The 9041-nt window shown below is 43.7% G+C and overlaps 1 long non-coding RNA gene across 1 annotated transcript; it reads left to right on the top strand.

The window, feature by feature from the left end:
- The first annotated feature begins 1594 nt into the window (after nt 1–1594).
- LOC134347692 (uncharacterized) lies at nt 1595–8797 on the top strand. The gene is made up of 3 exons (XR_010018232.1): nt 1595–1653; nt 6820–7010; nt 7624–8797. It is a non-coding gene; the product is annotated as an uncharacterized LOC134347692 (long non-coding RNA).
- Nucleotides 8798–9041: the final 244 nt, after the last annotated feature.

Raw genomic sequence — 9041 nt, 5'->3', positions numbered from 1 at the left:
CCTCTCGACTTGAAGAATCCAGTAATCCTACCAAGAGATGGTGTGGTCACACATCTGATCCTAGATTACTGCCGTGGAAAAACTCTGCATCAAGGCAGAAGACAAACCCTTAACAAACTGAGAGGAAATGGTTACTGAGTTGTTGGTGGCAGCAAAGCTGTGGCGAACTACATCAAACAATGTGTTACGTGCAGGAAAGCTCGCAGGCCAACAGAAACACAAAAGATGGCGGATCTTCCTGCTAACCGTGTTGATCTCTCGCGACCATTCTCATACTGTGGGATGGATTGTTTTGGACCATTTCACACTAAGCAAGGTCGTAAAGAGTACAAGAGATACAGTCTCATATTCACCTGTCTGTCCTCGAGGGCAATTCACATAGAAATGTTGGAAGATATAACAATTGATGTCTTCATAAATGCTTTACCATGTTTTATAGCTATCCGTGGAGCTGTAAGACAAATCAGATCGGATCAAGGGAGAAGCTTTGTTGGAGCGAAAAATGAACTGACAAAAGCCTGAAAGGAAGTGGACAAAGACAGACTGACGGCTTACCTGGCCGAAAAACTATGTGACTTCACCATGAATGTACCTGATGCCAGTCACATGGGAGGTGTTTGGGAACGACAGGTTAGGACTGTTAGGAGTGTCCTAAGCTCAGTCCTCTTACAGAGCACTGGAAGATTAGATGATGCTTCTTCGAGAACCTTTTTCTATGAGGCCATGTCAATTATGAACAGCCACCCACTCACCACTGACAGCATCAATGATCCCAAAGGTCTACAGCCACTTACATCAAACTATTTACTTACCATGAAAACATCTGTCCCGCTGCCTCCACCAGGAAAATTTATGGCAGAAGATCTGTATGCCAGGAAAAGGTGGCGCAGAGTGCAATATCTGACAGAGCAATTCTGGAGCAGATGGAAGAAGGAATATCTAGCAAACATCACCTTCAGACAGCGCTGGCACTCTTCAAGACGAAATGTGAAGATTGGAGATATTGTCATCGTAAAAGAGGAAAGGATTCCTCGTAGTGAATGGAGACTTGGAAGAGTGCTTGATGTTTGTGAAGATGAAGATGGATTGGTGCGAAGAGCCACAATACAATTAGGAAATAAAAAGCTAGGAAAAGAGGGTCAACAACTCATTAATCCACCTATTCTTGAACGTCTTATTCATAAATTAGTTGTCCTTGTAAAGAACAACTAAAATGTGTTCCAATGGAACTAATTTCTAAACATACCTGTGTGGAGAGTTTAAAGTATCCGTCTTGACCTTAGAGTTTGTTACAAATACCAATTATTTGGTTCTGGAAATTGCTAGATTTATTCAAATATTTGTATAAAGGTTATCATAAAGCATAGTAATTTGGTGGGAGTATAACTCTTTCAGGAACATGTTTCATTGAAATGTTTATTTTACATGTTTTTGTCATAAATTCATGATTAATTTATCACCTTAAAATATTTTATGTAAGGTTTATTTAATGCAGAGTGTAATGGGTCACATGACCAGAGTTAACAGGTCACATGACCAGAGTTTGATAAAAGCATGACTGTGGCATTATGGGTCAGAACCAACATGGAAGCAGAGAAATACACATGGCCCTAAAATAACCTCATTCTGCATGTGGTCCAAGAGGTGCACACGGTAATTGTTTTTCTTAATTTGTTTTGTATAATGTTGTTGAGGTGTCTTTATATGAACAGTGTGATACATTTTAGTGATTTATTTGATTTCAGCACACTTCTGATGTGCTAATGTGTTTGGGCCTGTTTATTGGCGGACACTAGCTTGAGAGACTTTAAAAGACGGAGAGATGTATGTTTCAAACTTTATGTCCTTTATTTTCTTGTAGTTTTCATGGTATCTACTGAAGAAAGAGAGAGAGAGAAATAAAATAAATATTCAAGGACATATATATGTTGCATGGGCATTATTTCATTGGACTGGTGCAGTTATACTTCTCCTCCCCCTCGGGGGTGGGCTTTTCCTCCAAGAACATTCTCAGCCTGCGATATCTGGGACTCTCCATTGGTGCACTTTGCTAGTTACTTGCCAGGGATTTAAGGGCCAGTACCAACTCAGAATTCCCAACCCTCACTGGAGGACTCATTAGACCTTCCACATCTGACCACTCCTTCCCCTCGCTCTGCAGAAACGAGAGCATCTTGTCTTTAAAGTCTACGCCCCCAGCTATGAGAAACTCAGCTTGCGATTAGGAACCCTCACCTGCACTCCATTCTTCTTGGAAAGAATATGCAATCCATGGTCTCCCCTCTCCTGGGACCCCAATAGTACTGGGCAGATCCACTGCTGTTAAATCAGCGCTGGTCTGAACTAAAATGAAATCTTTGCCCACCATTTTGTCAAACCTCTGCTCCATGATCGTAACTGTCCTAATGCTTTAACGGTAATTAAACTCCCAAGGAACAATTTATCTGGGCTATGAATATCCACTCTACTCAATACACAAGCATTAGCTACAGGTAATCCCATTGATTCGCACCACCACTCAATCCCTGTGGCATCCATACCCATGTATCTTAATCACTTTACCGGACAATAGTTTAACTCAGGCTTAAACACACAACCCACTTGATCAACGCTCAGGGCAATCACACTCCATCCAACGAACTCAATCCATGACGATACCCCCACAATGCACCCCTTCTTTCCGGGTGTCTCAGGAAATGTTTTGCAATGAAACCCACCATTTTCTGGCCTTGTATATTTAGAATATACTCCCTCTATTCCCACCAAACCTATGAGATTGGGATGTCTTTCCCACCCAAGCCCCAGTTCGTGTGAATGCTATGTGATTTGCTACCCTGATACAGCTCATTGCCAAGAAATAACAGAACGCACACTACATTTAATTAAAGGAGGTATATTTATGAATATTAACTAAAGAGTTGGTAAAGAAAAGAAAGAGGAAAAAAAAACTAAAAAAGGACACACTATAATTAAATAGTCAAATGTGCACAGGCTGCAGCTGAAGTCGCTCAGGAGTCATACTCACTGATCATCCATAGACTTCCATAGACATACTTTATTGATCCTGAGGGAAATCGGGTTTTGTTACAGCTGCACCAACCAAGAAGAGGGCATAAATATAACAATACAAAAACCACAAACAATCAAACAACAATATGCAAACTATGCCAGCTGGAAATAAGTCCAGGAGCAGCCTATTGGCTCAGGGTGTCTGACCCTCCACGGGAGGAGCTGCAAAGTTCGATGGCCACAGGCAGGAACAACCTCCCATGACGCCCAGTGTTGTATCTCGGTGGAATATGGCCGGAGTCTAACAGCAAAAAGTTCAATATCCAGGCTACAAACACGTTCCTTGATCGTAATATGACCAGGATTGCACCATTCGTTGTTAACCAGAACAGCAAGCCCACAACTCCTTTACGCTTACCACTCTCAGTGCACTTCCGGTCAGCCCGAACGGTCTGGAAGCCCTCCATGGAAAAGTTTTGGTCGGGTATGTCCACGTGCAGCCACGTTTCAGTAAAACACATAACACTGCTCTCTCGAAATGTTTTCTGACTCCTGGCTAGCGCCATCAACTCGTCCATTTTATTACCCAGCGAACTCCTCTTCTCCATAAGTCTCCGTTGTCTCGACCCGGTCCTCTTTCCTTGCCTTTTTGATCCCCTGTGCATCCTATGTGTTTTCTTCCAAATTTCAGCCGGGGCGTCCGCCGCTCTGTTCGCTAAACCGGCCGGCATAAGTGCAATCAGCTGGTCCCTGGAATAAACAATGCGACCATACTGCTGCCCTGCTAATGAGATGTGTCCAAATGTAACTTCTTCCATCAACTTGTCCACAACTTGTTCCATCAAATCATGGTCCCCACCAAATTGAATTCTACGACCAGTTCTATCCAGTGTCTTCACTCTTCATCTCCTGCCAAACAAGGACAAAAACTCACACCCGTGTCAGGCACAAACAACCCCGCTCCCTCAACCTTCTCTCCTGATCGGATGGTTCACATTCTGAAGCACCCATTATCTCTAACAATAACCCAACCATTGTTTCTGCAGGAAGATCATTACATGAAATACCCTACAGCATTAGCAGCGAAACCTTTACCAAGGCATTACACTTGAATCAATGACGACTACTGGACAATTGTGGTAGGGTTTGAATGCTGTTACCTCTTGTAAAGTTAAATCAAGTGACATAAGCGACCACAGGGCTTTGCTTCCAGATGAGCTCAATGTCTTCTGTGCTTACTTTGATAGTCAAAGCATGTGGAGGAACTGTCACAAACTCCCACAGCCCCTCCCCTGGTGATCCTGTGAGTTCAGTCTCTGAGACCGATGTGTGAACAGCCTTCAGGAGGGTGAACCCATGAAAAGCATCCGCCCAGTTGGGGTATCTGGCCAAGTACTAGAGACCTGTGATAATCAGCTCTTTAATGAGATCTTTAACCTCTCGCTTCGGCAGTCTGACTTACCTACCTGCTTCAAACAGGCTTCCCTTATATCAGTGCTTAAGAAGAACGTGTTGAACTGCCTCGATGACTATCGTCCAGCAGCACATATTTCCATTGTGATGAGGTGTTTTGAGAGGTTGGTGATGTTGTGTCTGTGCACAATGATATCAATTAAATAAAAGAACACACATGGGAGATGACTTTAATTGATGTATTCACATTGCACAGAGAGAGAGAGAGAGAAAACAATGCACATGTGTAGACAACAGATCAATACATGGTGTTAGGAGGTGGGGGGGGGCATTGCTCTGAAAGAAAAAGATCCATACATTACACTTCCTCCCCTTAAAGATTAATGCAACATAAAAAATTGTATATGTACAAAATATTCAATTTCCCTTTTGTAAACTCGTATTCCAAATAAACATGTTTTCACAAAAATAGTCCATAACTAACTTCAAAGTTTCTGGTGAACGCAGCAGGCCAGGCAGCATCTCTAGGAAGAGGTACAGTCGACGTTTCAGGCCAAGACCCTTCGTCAGGACTAACTGAAGGAAGAGTTAGTAAGAGATTTGAAAATGGGAGGGAGGGGGAGATCCAAAATGATAGGAGAAGACAGGAGGGGGAGGGATGGAGCCAAGAGCTGGACAGGTGATTGGCAAAGGGGATATGAGAGGATCATGGGACAGGAGGCCTAGGGAGAAAGAAAAGGGGGAGGGGGGAGAAAAGCCCAGAGGATGGGCAAGGGGTATGGTGAGAGAGACAGAGGGAGAAAAAGGAGAGAGAGAGAAAGAATGTGTGTATGTAAATAAATAACGGATAGGGTACGAGGGGGAGGTGGGGCGTTAGTGGAAGTTAGAGAAATCAATGTTCATGCCATCAGGTTGGAGGCTACCCAGACGGAATATAAGGTGTTGTTTCTCCAACCTGAGTGTGGTTTCATCTTTACAGTAGAGGAGGCCGTGGATAGGCATGTCAGAATGGGATGTGGAATTAAAATGTGTGGCCACTGGGAGATCCTGCTTTCTCTGGCGGACAGAGCGTAGGTGTTCAGCAAAGCGGTCTCCCAGTCTGCACATTCCTTCTCTGACTCTCCTTTTTCCCCCTCTGTCCCTCTGACTATACCCCTTGCCCATCCTCTGGGTTAACCCCCCCCCCCCGTCTTTCTCCCCAGGCCTCCTGTCCCATGATCCTCTCATATCCCCTTTGCCAATCACCTGTCCAGCTCTTGGCTCCATCCCTCCCCCTCCTGTCTTCTCCTATCATTTTGGATCTCCCCCTCCCCCTCCAACTTTCAAATCTCTTACTAACTCTTCCTTCAGTTAGTCCTGACGAAGGGTCTCGGCCTGAAACGTTGACTGTACCTCTTCCTAGAGATGCTGCCTGGCTTGAATTTCCAGCATCTGCAGAATTCCTGTTGTTTCCATAACTAACTTCACAGTTCTAAAGATTCAGACTTTTGGTTGGTGCTCTGTTTCTTTCAGGATAGCACTTTTGGACCAGGGGAGTGACATCAGGTTTAATAGGTGTCTTGTCTCAGACAACGTTCTTGGTTTCTGGTGTCATGTTGCTGTTAGTGACATCATCACTGACAGGTATGTCCGGCAACAGCAATGCATCCATCTTGTTGGATGCAGTCGACTCAGGTGTGTCCTTTTGTTGAGCATCCAGTGTCTCATCCACATGACATCTCCATGTCTGATCTCCAACATACACTGTGTACATCTGTGGTCCAGTTCTTGTAGCTATCCTACCAGGTGTCCACTTGTCTTTCGGTAATCACACACTAGGACTTCCCGTCCAATCTTGAATCTCCTTACTGCTTCACTTCGCAACTGGCTGAACTGTTTATTCTGTACTTCCCTCTGGAGCTCTGGTTTCAGGAGGTCTACGCAAGATCTCAGAATCCTGCTCATGAACAGCATTGCAGGAGTTTGACCTGTTGTTGCATGAACAAAGTTCCAATGCACAAAAAGGAAGTTGTCCACCTTGTGTTGTAGAGAAATGTCCTCCTTGTCTATCGTTTTAATGGACTTATTGGAGGTTTGTATAAACCTTTCAGCTAACCTAATCATTGCTGGGTGGTGAGGAGCTGACTTGAAACACCTGATGCCATTTTTCTTCATAACATGTATTGTGATCCATTGTCACTCACAATTTGTTCTGGTAAGCCGTTTCTGTCAAAGATAGTCCTCAGAGCAGAAACAGACTTTGCTGAGGTGGTTGACTTCATTGGTGTAACCTCCAGCAACATCGAATGAGCACCTTGTCTGGAAACATAGGGTTACCATGAGCTAGCCACCCTTGCTTGGTGATTTCATAGACTTTTGACAATGTTGGGTCATTCCTTGTTTCCCTTTGTATTTCAGAATTTGTTACCGGCAACTGATCCACTGATGCAGCGTGGAACACTTCTGCTGGATCACAGTATGAAGACTTTTCTTCTTTTGCCAGTAGTGGAAGATGTGACAAGCCATCAGCATTGCCGTGTTGTTTGGTACATGAGAACTCTACATCATAAGAGTGGGCACCTAGGAAAAGTGCCCAACGTTGTAACGAGGTAGCAGTCATCGCTGAAATTCCCTTGCTGGGATTGAAAATGGACACAAGAGGCTGGTGATCTGTCATAGGCGTAAACCTTTGTCCATAAGGGAATGGTGGAGCTTCTTTATTCCCCATATTAAACTAAGGGCCTCTCCATCGATCTGCGCATAGTTGTGTTCTGTGCTCGTCTGTGATCTTGAAGCAAACACAATCAGGCGTTCAGATCCATCTTTCATAATGTCTGACAAAATGGCTCCAATGCCATAAGCGAATGCATCACACGCCAGTCTGATGAGCAGGGATGGGTCATAATGGGTGCGCTAGTCATCTGCTGTTATTTGTCTCTTTGTTTCCTTGAATGCTTTTTTATATTGTTCTGACCATTCCTACTTTGCTCCTGTCTGTAACAGTGTGTTCAATGGATGCAGCACTGTAGCAATGTTTGGGAGAAACTAGTGGTAGTAGTTTACAAGGCCCAAGTATGACCTGAATTGTGACACATTCTCCAGTTTGAATGCCTGTAGCACTGCTTCAATCTTCTCTTGTGACTTGTGTAAGACATGCTTGTCAATGATATGTGCACAATATGAGATGCTGAAAAACTCACATTTTTTTCTCTTTGCCTGCAGACCATACTCACTCAGCCTGGTAAGCACTTTATCAAGGCTGATCTTCATCATTTTTGCCAGCCACGATGATGTCATCAAGGTAACATTGTGTTCCTTGGATAGCTTGGAGCACTCGGTCCATTGTTGTTTGCCAAATAGCTGATGCGACCCTAAAGAAGAGACGATTATACTGGAACAGTCTTTTGTGAGTGTTGATTGTGAGGAACTTTCTGCTTGAAGCTTCAATCACCATTTGCAGATAGGCATGTGACAAGCAAATCTTTGGAAACCTCTCCCAGCCTGCCAAAGAAACAAAAATCTCTTCTATTCGTGGCAGGGGATACTGCACAGTATGCAACTCTGGGTTGATGCTCAGCTTGAAATCCCCACATATGTGCATGGCTCCAGACTTCCCTTTCGTGATCACTGGGAAAATGGAGCGGCCCAATAGCTCCACTCAACCTCGGAGAGGATGCCAGATACCTCCAAGCTCTGCAGTTCAGCATCCATTTTAGGATGCAGTGTGTAGGCACTGCACACACTTTATAGAATCTTGGTATTGCTGCTTCATCCAGTTCAATTCAGGCCTTCATGCCTTTGAGTTTACTAATCCTCTTCTCAAACACCTTCTCATTATCATTAAGCAGCTGTGCCCGCCTCTGTTTAATGCTACCATTTGGGCTGCCATTGCCTGTTGATGTCACACTGACAGCTTTGATTGAGTGCCAGTCTACTTGGATTTTTCTTAACCATTCACATCTGAAAAGTGCTGGCCCTCCACCTCTCAATAAACAAAGCTCTAATTGTTGTGTTTGGCCTCCATATGTCACATTCACTTTCAGTTTGCCTTTGGGAGACACATTTTCGCCTGTTTAAGTCTTTAGCATTACTGGGGTCTTCTCTAATAGTAACTCAGGAAAGAGTCTGTTGTAGTCAGCCTCTGGCTTTACAGACAACACTGGCCCTGTATCCAGCTCCATTTTCAGTTTTACACTAGACACATCTATGGTGATAGTTATTATATTGCGATCTGCTTCAGTAGTACTATGCAGCTCTAGGCAAGGCAGTTCGTCTTTAGCAGACTCTATGCTGTCTGATTCTGTTTTACATTTGGGAACTTTATGCATTTGCTTAGTTTTGTGTTTGAGACTTTTCATTCGGTTGTGTTTTTTGTCTCTCTTGCACTTTCCCTCTATGTGACACTCTGTACAGACTTTTTCTTTGAACCAACAATCATTTGCGTCATGGAAGGATTTGCCACATTGATAACATCTTTGGCTTTTGCAGATGATACAAAGATAGTTTGAAGGGTAGGTAGTGTTGAGGAAGCAATGTGATTGTACCATGACTTTAAAAAATTGGAACATTGGGCAAAAAATGGCACATGGAATACATTTTTGGGAAATGTATCCTCGTAAAAGGAACATTAGTGCGGATTA

The sequence above is a fragment of the Mobula hypostoma genome, chromosome 6 (assembly GCF_963921235.1).
Source record: "Mobula hypostoma chromosome 6, sMobHyp1.1, whole genome shotgun sequence".
NCBI classification, from domain to species: domain Eukaryota; kingdom Metazoa; phylum Chordata; class Chondrichthyes; order Myliobatiformes; family Myliobatidae; genus Mobula; species Mobula hypostoma.
Note: the sequence above shows the minus strand (reverse complement) of the source record. Positions and strands in the feature narration are given on the sequence as shown.